This window comes from Lactuca virosa, chromosome 5, assembly GCF_052849685.1.
Source record: "Lactuca virosa cultivar CGN04683 chromosome 5, Lactuca_virosa_CGN04683_v6, whole genome shotgun sequence".
NCBI lineage: Eukaryota > Viridiplantae > Streptophyta > Magnoliopsida > Asterales > Asteraceae > Lactuca > Lactuca virosa.
This window is the reverse complement of record NC_136430.1, coordinates 375775450-375785857: the sequence shown is the minus strand read 5'-3', so window position 1 is coordinate 375785857 and position 10408 is coordinate 375775450. Positions and strand designations below refer to the sequence as shown.

At 37.1% G+C, this 10408-nt stretch overlaps 1 long non-coding RNA gene across 5 annotated transcripts; it reads left to right on the top strand.

Moving 5' to 3' along the window:
- Positions 1 to 5439: 5439 nt before the first annotated feature.
- On the top strand, positions 5440 to 9065 carry LOC145114055 (uncharacterized). 5 transcript variants are annotated; one of them, XR_013710913.1, is made up of 9 exons: positions 5440 to 5651; positions 5796 to 6196; positions 6353 to 6433; positions 6513 to 7170; positions 7271 to 7402; positions 7889 to 8038; positions 8260 to 8370; positions 8597 to 8685; positions 8750 to 9065. It is a non-coding gene; the product is annotated as an uncharacterized LOC145114055 (long non-coding RNA). The 5 variants fall into 5 exon arrangements; XR_013710914.1 differs by lacking the exon at positions 5440 to 5651 and having other exon boundaries at positions 5663 to 5976; positions 6134 to 6196; XR_013710912.1 differs by lacking the exon at positions 5440 to 5651 and having other exon boundaries at positions 5663 to 5976; positions 6061 to 6196.
- The last annotated feature ends 1343 nt before the right edge of the window (positions 9066 to 10408 follow it).

The window sequence follows — 10408 nt, the reverse complement described above, 5'->3', positions numbered from 1 at the left end:
ACAACCTAGTGTACTCGATCTCCAAGTCCTTCTCTTGACACTTTGCCAAAAAATTAGTCTAATTTCCAAATATGAAGTTTCTCATTCATCACGCAACCTAGTTGTATGATTCCAAGTTTCTGTCCAATTGAAACTTGGGCAATGAGAATCTTCCCTTATTTGGCAAATTCTCGACATTTCCACAAATAACATAATTCAGAATCAAATCCATTATTGCTAATAATAGAAACAATTAAACATCAATTTTTCATACACACCATTGCAAGGATAAATAAATAAGACAAAATCAAAATTTATTTTATTGCGGAAAAATTTGTCCTTACAATGCAATTCAACTGAAAAACTATGCTATTTCATATTTCTTATCATTCTATCCTAACTCTAGAGTAGCAGCTCAAAAAATCTGATCTTTGAATCCATGCGATCGAAATCCATTTCTTCATGATCAGATTCAGCACGCTTCTTCCTTAAGCTTCCTCTCTTTTCTTTGATCCTGCAAAACATCAAAATGTAATCTTATCACATCATGTATAAAGAATCAAAAATAGGAACTTACAGAGTTAGATAATGGATTTTACCTGAAGTAGAGCCATATTCCTTGACTCTCCCATCTCTTAGATCTCTCAGGTAGTTTGGGCAGCTTCGTCTCCAATGCCCCTTCTCTAGGCAATAAAAGCAAATGGACTCCTTTGGCACAACACATGGGACAATCTCATGCTTAGTTCTTTCTGGACTTCCAATGTTGCCAGTGTCCATTGAAGTTTGGGAGTTTGATTCACCAGACAAATTTGCTGGACCAGCACGCCAAATCATTACTGATTCAGCAGCTATAAGCAAATAGGTGAGATCAATGAGGGTCACGTCGTGGTCCATCATATAGTACTCTCTAACGAACTCACTATATGATTCAGGAAGCGACTGAAGAACCCAGTCAACAGCCAACATCTCTGAGATATCGACACCCATCATCCTTAACCTATCAATGTGTGACTTTATCTCCAAGACGTGTGCACACACAGGTTTCCCATCTTCGTGTTTACTTGCCAATAGGGCTTGAGTGAGCTTGAACTTTTCAAGCCTTTGAACTTGTGGGTTAGGGAGAATAATTGGAGGAGGTGGAGGAAGTGAAGCATGACTCTCATTTCCTTGATCGTATCGTGGAACGTCATCTTCATTTGGAAAGCTTGTTCTAAGGGACTTGGGAAGACCATTGTAAGATTTAGACATCTACAAAACGGGAGAAAATTCAAGTTAGTTGATAAGAATCCTTGATGTAACACCCAAAAGAAACATCGAGGCTAGGATCCAACACAATACTCTACAACCTAGAAGAGGGATGTCGTAATCTAGTTGCAGAATATTTGAAGGTAGGTAAATGACGATTTACCAATTTCCACCAGGAAAAACGAAAAATAAATTTAAGTTTTAAGTGAATTGAAACTCCTAGATCTTTTGAGATTCATTGAACTTTTCAATGGCGTGTTTAATCTCGATTATGCCCTTCAAATTTGCGACTGGGATGCCGAGGATCACAAACAAGGTGTGAATAACCATACGAATCTACATGATGCACTCAATGATACTATCACCTAATCAATGTGCCGGTTAACGACACACGCTCCATTGATCTATGATAAACATCGAGCCACCCTTCACTACCAATGTCAACTCCAAATTAGTGTGCCGGTTAACCACACACGCTCCACTAACGTTTGACAAGGGTACGAAGTGTAATTCCATGGATTAGCATACAATTTCACATTTTGCCTAAAGTAACTAGAATTTGGGAATTTGTAAAGCATGTAGTTACTTTGTACTTCATTATACTTATAATGGAAGGTTTCGTCCTATCCTACCCGTTCGGCTAACGACCCTCCACCAGTCAAGAGTGCGGTGGGTAAGAGTGGATACCCATTCAATCGCCATTTTATAGGCAATTTCCTTAAACACCCCTTATAGACCAACTTCGTGAATGAGGCCTACTAACGGTAAGACTGACTGTTTACTCATACATATATATAATATTAGACTTTTAATGTTATATATAGTATAGGGTGTATTTTACACTTTTAGAATACTAGGTGGTCTAATTTAATAAATTATACTTTTAATTTAATTAAATGTAAACCAAAACTTTATGGATTTATTAACTCTCTTTTAATTATACACTTTAATTAATTAACAAAACCATAAGGGTGTAATTTGAACTTTTCAAAATGCGAGGGTTTTAGAATTTAACATTTCAAAATCAAACTTTTAATCAACCTTTAAATTCCAAAACTTGAGGGCAAGTTTTGAAACTTTTCAAAACATTTGGGATTAGAATTTAAATATTTCAAAATTAACTTTTAATCAAAAATTTAAATTCCAAAACTTGAGGGCAAGTTTTGAAACTTTTCAAAACATTAGGGTTTAACTATTCAAATTTCAAAAACAAAACTTTTAAGTTCAAATTTAAACTATAAAACCTAAAGGGGAAAATTGAAACTTTTTTCACAAGATAATTCAAATCTAAATTACAAATAATCAATCTTTATCTAATAAAACAAAAGATTATCTAAATTTTGACAATTATTTTCTATTTTGGCAAGGATAATCTCCAAATATTGATAAAAATCGGATTTTATTAATAAAGAACGTTTTAAGCAATTATCCACAGCCAAAACAGGTCAAAATCCCGAAATCTGCTCCATCTGCGACTCTGACTCGTCGAGTCTAGCTTGGACTCGTCGAGTTCACTATGGACTCGGCGAGTTCAGCCATGGACTCGGCGAGTCCAGCCCCCAGAAACCAAAAATTTTCGATTTTAAGCATGAATAATCAACTATAGCATCAAATACATCAAACAAACAGCCCTAGGCTCTGATACCACTGATGGGTTTCGAGCAATACATTATTCATATGGTGTACATGCAAACCCTAATAGCTTTTGGATCTAGTTTGTCTAATGAACATGCAATTGAATATCCAAAGCTATAAACCCTAGATCTAATAAACTATAACTAAAATTAAGGTTTAGATCTTACCTTTGATTGTTATATAGCAATAACAATCAATCCTTGGCTTCAGAAAGCTTAGTGCCTCAAGTGTTGCACCTCTAATGGAGTCACAAACACCACTAAGCATTTGGATGAAGGAGAGAAGAGAGGGGAGGCACCAAAAACGGCTGGAAACCCTAATCCAAGTGTTAGCCACGTTTTTGGTGCCCAAGGGTTCCTTATATACTTAGGCTATTAGGGTTATCCAACAAGGAAACCCTAATTTGACTGCTTAAGCCTTAGCATGGACCCCTTCTGGAACATGCCTTGGACGATTTCTAATGGGCTTCCCCATAGAATTCGTCCAACCTATTATTCCAAGGTGATCCATAGCCCAATTGCAATTATCCTATAATTACAATTCCAGTCCCCTAAGTTTAATTAATCTCTTTTAGCCACAGAATTAATTCTTTATTAATTCTTGACTAATATTAATTAAACAATATGATTTCTCCTTTAAAATATTATTCTCATAATATATTAATAAATCATAATTAAACCTTTCTCTCCTTAATTCATCCTACATATTGCTATGGTGAAGGCAACCCAAAAGGACCATGCTCATAATCGGGTCAAGTACATACCAAAATAGTTATGGACTTAGACACTAATCCAACAAAAACGTGCTAAGAGGATGGAGGTTGATGAAGTGGGGAGAAATGAGGCTATAATGGGGTTTAGCTATGAGCCAAACCCTAGAAATTAGGGTTTTCATGACTGACACGTACGCCCTTCGTATACACATACGCATGGCGTACTCCTTCATCACCCAAATTAAGAAAATACCACTAGGGCCTTCATCGCACTCTTTCTTAGACTTAGGGACCAAAATGCAATATAATTTAATTATAGGGTCAAAATTAGAAGTACCTTATCATCGGGATGTTACACAATTGTTACAAGTGCGACAAGACTGGTCACTACAGTAGGGATTGCACTGTCACTACCACCACCCATGGATCGGGTTTGATTTGCTTCCATTGTAATCGACATGCCACAAAAAGGCCGATTGTCCGAGTTTGGAAGCAGGGGGAGTGGTTGCAGCACCCGCTCCAATGACATTGAGGATCACCGATGGCCTCCAGGGCAAGGCAGAGATGCCAGTAGTGAGGAGTCAAGCTTTCCAGCTGACAGCCGATGAGGCTCGTGCAGCACCAGATATGGTTACTGGTATGTATTTTCTCTTTATTTCATTTATTCCATTGATGTTTATGCTTATTATATTTATGATGTTATTTAGGCATCCTCTTAGTGAGCGGTTTCCTAGCTTTAGTTCTATTTGATTCGGGCACCACCCGATCGTTTGTATCTATTACACTCAACAAGAGGTTTGGTGATGCTCCTGGGGAGCTTGATTATCCGTTAGAGGTAAAGATTGTCGAACATCGTCCAGTGCGAACATCGAAGATTCATCGAGGTTGTGTTTTGGAGTTATTTAGCAAGTACCTGAACTATATAGAGAGACCAGTTGTGATCCTTGATAGGAAGACTAAGACCCTGAGGAACAAGGAGGTATGATTAATGAAGGTGTAATGGCATCACCGGAAAGGATAAGGAATGGACGTGAAAGTCTGAGGAGGAGATGCGGGAGCATTATCCAAAGTTATTTGTGGAGGCCGGCTTCGAGGATGAAGTCTGATTCAAGTGGGGGAGAATTGTAACACCCATGTTCCTAGGTATTTTCATTTTTTGCTTGGTGTATTAATTTTCTTGCAAAATCGGTCCCTACGCTGAGAGTACTCGGTGTGTATTCAAGGCGTATGTCATTCATAAGGAACGCGGATCCCATGCAGTATGCAGGGCGTACTCGAGCTGACCCCAAAACCCTAATTTTTAGGGTTGGACCCCTATTTGAACACCTTAAGACCCTTAAGGCCTCTTCATAACCAACCTCCACTCTCCCTATTTTTGTCATTTCGAAACCTAACCTTAGAGAGTTTGTTTTGGACCTTTAAAGTGTTCTTAGAGCATTTTGGAAGAAGGAGAAGCACACCATTGATGATTGTTGGGCTTGGAGCTTGTAGATCCAGAGTTTCCCACTACTAGAAAACAGCCCTTTAATGACGCGCAAACAATGACACACAATGATAGAGGACGCGCATTTGTGCGTGCCCTAAAAATTAATGTCAGCTTTCCAAAATATGAAGGATAGAGAGCACGCATTTATGCGTGCCCTAAAATTAGTGTCCAATAAAAAAAATTAAAAACACTGAGGGCACCTAGCATAAAAGAGCGCGTCGTGTAGAATTGTCGCTTTATAATTTTTTTCATGAACGCGCGTTCTCCAAATTTTTAATTTCTAAGAGGGGAATGAAATACCAAAAAATTAAAAACCCTGCCTGATACTCTCCTTCTTCTTCGTATGTTGTGAAATCCTCTTCAATCAAAAGAAACCCTAAAAGCATTGTGTGGGTTCTTGATATGCGATTTTTAGTTGTTTAGTTCCTGAAATCATATTTTTGACTTCATAATATGCGATTTTTCCGAATTGGTATTTGATGTGTAGAAGATCGATAATTTCATATTTTTGAAGTTCTTAAAATCCTCTTCGATTAATAGAAACCCTAAAACCCCTTTGAGCACCTTTTGATGCTTGTTTCCCTTACGTATCAGGTACAAAAGTAAAAGGATTCATTGGTTTCCGGGCCAATTTAGCCTTTGAAACCACCTTTCGTTTAACCTGCGGTGACTTTCTTTCATTTTCATCACCGGTTTTCACTCTCTTGCTCGGCTTACAACCCGTTTCTTGTTCCGTAGGAAACGCGTTCGTGTTTGTGTTGCCACTGTCTGATTCATCGGAAACCCATTCCGATACTTCACCGGAATCCAAATCTCGGGGTTCGATTTCTCTCACGTTCACAATCTTTCCAGTTAGACTCGTGTCAACGACTGTAAAGTTGAATAAAAGCGTTCCGAGACTCGGGGCACGAGGTTGAAGGTAACAAATCCTCTTCTTCTTCTTCTAATTTTATTTCAATTTCTCCGTTTTTGTCATCAATTTCGAGAATATGTGGGTGTGAAGCGACTCTGTTTAAAACATCTATAACCAAATCTCGGGGTTCGATTTCTCTCACGTTCACAATCTTTCCGGTTAGACTCGTGTCAACGACTGTAAAGTTGAATAAAAGCGTTCCGAGACTCGGGGCACGAGGTTGAAGGTAACAAATCCTCTTCTTCTTCTTCTAGTTTTATTTCAATTTCTCCGTTTCGTCATCAATTTCGAGAATCTGTGGGTGTGAAGCGACTCTGTTTAAAACATCTGTAACCAAATCTCGGGGTTCAATTTCTCTCACGTTCACAATCTTTCTGGTTAGACTCGTGTCAACGACAAATATGAACTGGAATTGGACTTCAAGAGACATTGGGAAGAGTTCCGTTCGTCATCTTCGGAGAAGGTTAGTGCACAGCTTTCACCTTTTTGGCTATTTGTAGAGACTATTGAGTAGGATTATGAATTGTATAATGTTTATGCAGATAAAAGTACTGCTAATTGCTGTGAGGGACTTCAAGCCGGAAACTGGAGACCCTTGTTGATGCCATACAAGTGTTACAAGGCATCAGTTGGTAATCATCTTCTGATCGGTTTCCAGATGATGGATGGGAAAAGGACAATTACAAAGTCAAAGATATTGATGCCATACAAGTGTTACAAGACATTTTTCTCAAAGCAGACAACAGGGAGCTTCAGGCTGAAGTGCTAAACAGAATGTTTAAGATCTTCTCAAGTCATCTTGAGAACTACATGCTGTGTCAGAAGTTACAAACAGTGCCCTTGTTGATCCTGAACATGGGTGGCTTCCCTCCTTCTTTACAAGAAATCATCCTTAAGATTCTTGAATATACAGTGACTGTTGTTAACTGCATACCTGAACAAGAACTGCTAGCACTTTGATGTTTATTGCAACAACACGTATCATCTTTGTAGTTGTATTATATATATTTATATTTATTTCCAGTTGATAATTTATGATGTTTTTTTGAATTGACACCCGACATATATGCTTTACTTGGAGCTGCCTCGTTTCTAGGAGGTTCAATGAGAATGACAGTCTCACTTTGTGTTATTATGGTTGAAATTACAAATAATTTAAAGCTCTTACCACTTATCATGCTTGTTCTCCTCATATCAAAAGTAAGGTTTTTCTGTTATTTTGCTTACAAGTTAAAATTAGAATTAGATTGATGACTATAACAAGTTTTAGTTTTGAGTTTTGACCCTTTACCTTCCTTAGGCTGTTGGTGATGCTTTCAATGAAGGTTTATATGAAGAACATGCCAAATTAAGGGGTATACCTTTACTTGAATCCAGACCCAAAAATTTAATGAGAAAAATGACAGCTAAAGAGGCATGCGGGAATCAAAAGGTTTGTAACTCTGCTGTTCATATGAAAAGATCTCACTTGCATCTGAATAAAAAAAAACTGCCTATTTTTTGTGATGGAATCTTTTATTCTTTGGCTAAGGGATGCTATTTTCTTTTTCATTCCAGCTTGGAATTGAACAGAATCTAATTTATGATACAAATCTCTTCTCTTTTATTAAGAAAAGAAAATCATAATTTTATTTTTAAAAATAACTTTTATATTTTAGAATCTTATTTGTGTTTTAATGAGTTGTATTATATTTAATTTTGTGTATCTGTAAATAAAAAGTTCATTTATTATATTTATAATTACATACTGTATAGAGTAGAGTTAAAAACTGTGCATACAATTAAAAAAATTCATTCTATCCCTATTCCACGAAACCAAACATTATGTTTGTTTTTGACATTTGCATGTTTTGTATTTGGTAATAGGAAGAATATGGAGTTTTGGTTGGTTTACAGTTTACAGTTGTTATTGGTGCAGGTGTATAATCTATTCCGTCATTTAGGATTGAGGCATCATGTGAATCACAATTACAAATGGAGTGGAAGTGAGACAAGAGGATTTCCCTGGAGCAAACTGTGAAGAATTATTGGCTGAAATGTGACATATGGAATGAGAAGAAAAAGAAAGGTATACCATCATCCAGACTTTCTTTTCAGTCTTGATTCTTACTCCTACTATTAGTAGGAGTATATATATATATATATATATATATATATATATATATATATATATATATATATATGTGTGTTTAATGAATGCATAGTTGTAACATTCATAGTCAGTCTCTTGTTGCTACCTATCTTAATTATAGTGAAGTTGTGATTTTTGACGAATATGATTTCTGACAGATTAAGAAACGAGGTAGGAGCTAGAAGGGACCAAAGAGGAAAACTAGTCCAGAAATTACACGAAAATTAGAAGATGCTACACTCTTGTACATGCATGGGCGATATGAGGAGGTACGCTGTTATATTATTACCTTTGGTTTTCTTGTATATACCTTACCTTTTGAGGTGGTTGGATTCCTCAGTAATTGGAATTGAATTCAATTTGATTCACAAAATCCTACCAGTGATTCCATAAATTCATGTTATTTCAATTCCGATTTCTACAAATATACAAGCATACGCACTCTAAGCCCCATTATTAACGTTGTAGTATGTTGGTTATCATCAAATTTTGTAGTTGGATCTTCTGCCAACCAAACGCATGACAGATTCCAATTCTTCTTCAATTCCAGTTCCTGCCAAAACATTGCTACTGTTGAATACAAGGTAGGGGCATTTATGTCTTTTCACCAATCTTGATGCATATTCTTAACTTATCCAATTTTGGCAGGTTGATCCTGCTACATGGCTAATAATGATCTTTAGGGCCTGCTAGAAGGATTGGAGATTGCAGTTAAGCTTCTATCTAATTAAGACTTCACGCCAAGTACTTGATGAATTTAAGCTAGCAATGTTTTACTTGATTTGGACATGAACCCTAAGATATCATTCTTTGACTTGGCTAGAAGCTTTGGAGGAAACGAGACTCAAGCAAAAGCAAACACACAGAGAGTTGTTGGCACATAGTAAGCTATATAATACGATTGTATATAAATTCTGCTTCTCTTGAGTTCATTTTTTATAACATTTACTTACTATTGGAATAATTATTTATATTTGGCATATTAGTGAAATGAATTATCTTTGTTATTTATGGTATTTTATTTTGTATTATGAGATTTTTAATGTGTTATTTAATTTGAAAATTAGTAAATCTATTAAAATATATAATTTTTAAAACATTTAACTTTATGACACGCAAAAATGTGTGTCGTCTTTCTTTATGACAGGGGCTTTAATGATACGCAATGCGCGTCGTAAATGTGCACCGTAAGGTTACGACACACAAATGTGTGTCGTCTTCTTTATGACAGGGCCTTCCTTGACACGCATTGCGTGTCATAAATGCGCGTCGTCTATAGATGACGCGCAAAAGCGTGTCGTCTCTCGTTATGACAGGGCCTTCCTTGACACGCATTTGCGCGTCGTCTGAGCGTTTTACGACACGGATTGCGCGTCGTAAAAGGCTGTTTTTCTAGTAGTGTCCTTCACCTTTGCAAGCTTCTGGATGTATAAAGTTCATAACTTTATGGTTCTATAGCTTAGATCTAGACTAGCTTTGATATTTGCATGCTTTTGGTCCCATGGTTTGGTTCTCGTGAGTAAAAGCTACTACAGAGCTCAAGTTTGTTACTTTATGATTTTTATAAGGATCTTGGGTCATAAAAATGAAGTCTTTGTTGCTATTTCTCACTCATGCAATATTTTGAGGTTGTTAAAGAGTGTTATGGACTTAGGGTTTGGTTTTGGGCTCTATTAAGCCATGAAAAAGCTTAAAATTGTCGACTTTATCAGTTAAGAACTTCCCAAGATTAAGATCTATGAGCTGGACACATGGTCTTTAAGCATTAAGAGATTAAAAGTGATTTTTGGGTAACAGAGGAGTATGTCGGGCGTACCCTCCAGGTACGTATTGCGTATCGGGTTTGGACTAGAATCCTTTTCTGTGAATACCCATTACCTTGGGCGTAAGTATGGAGCACGCATGGTGTACTCCCAAAAGTCTATTCGGGCCATTTTAGACCTTGGACCATGTTTACTTGGGTCTAGTATGGTAAGGGCAAAATGGTCTTTTACCCTTTGTAATAGAGATTATGATTCGAACCTTTAATTATGGGTTATTACCCTAAATAGTAATTAGGGTTGGTTTGGATGTGTTCAGTGTGAGGAGTCGTTGTAGCAGCAACTCGAGTGTGTGATTTTCTCATCATCGGATTGAGGTGAGTCTCTTGACTGTACTCGTGGGTCTAAGGCACCAATGCCGACCCACTGGATTATGTTTGTAGGATGCTAGTTGTCTATGTTATACTTGCATGTTTTGTATGTTGGGTGGGGCCCGTTATGCGAGTTAGGGCAAAGCCCGTTATACTCATTAGGCGGGGCCTATTAT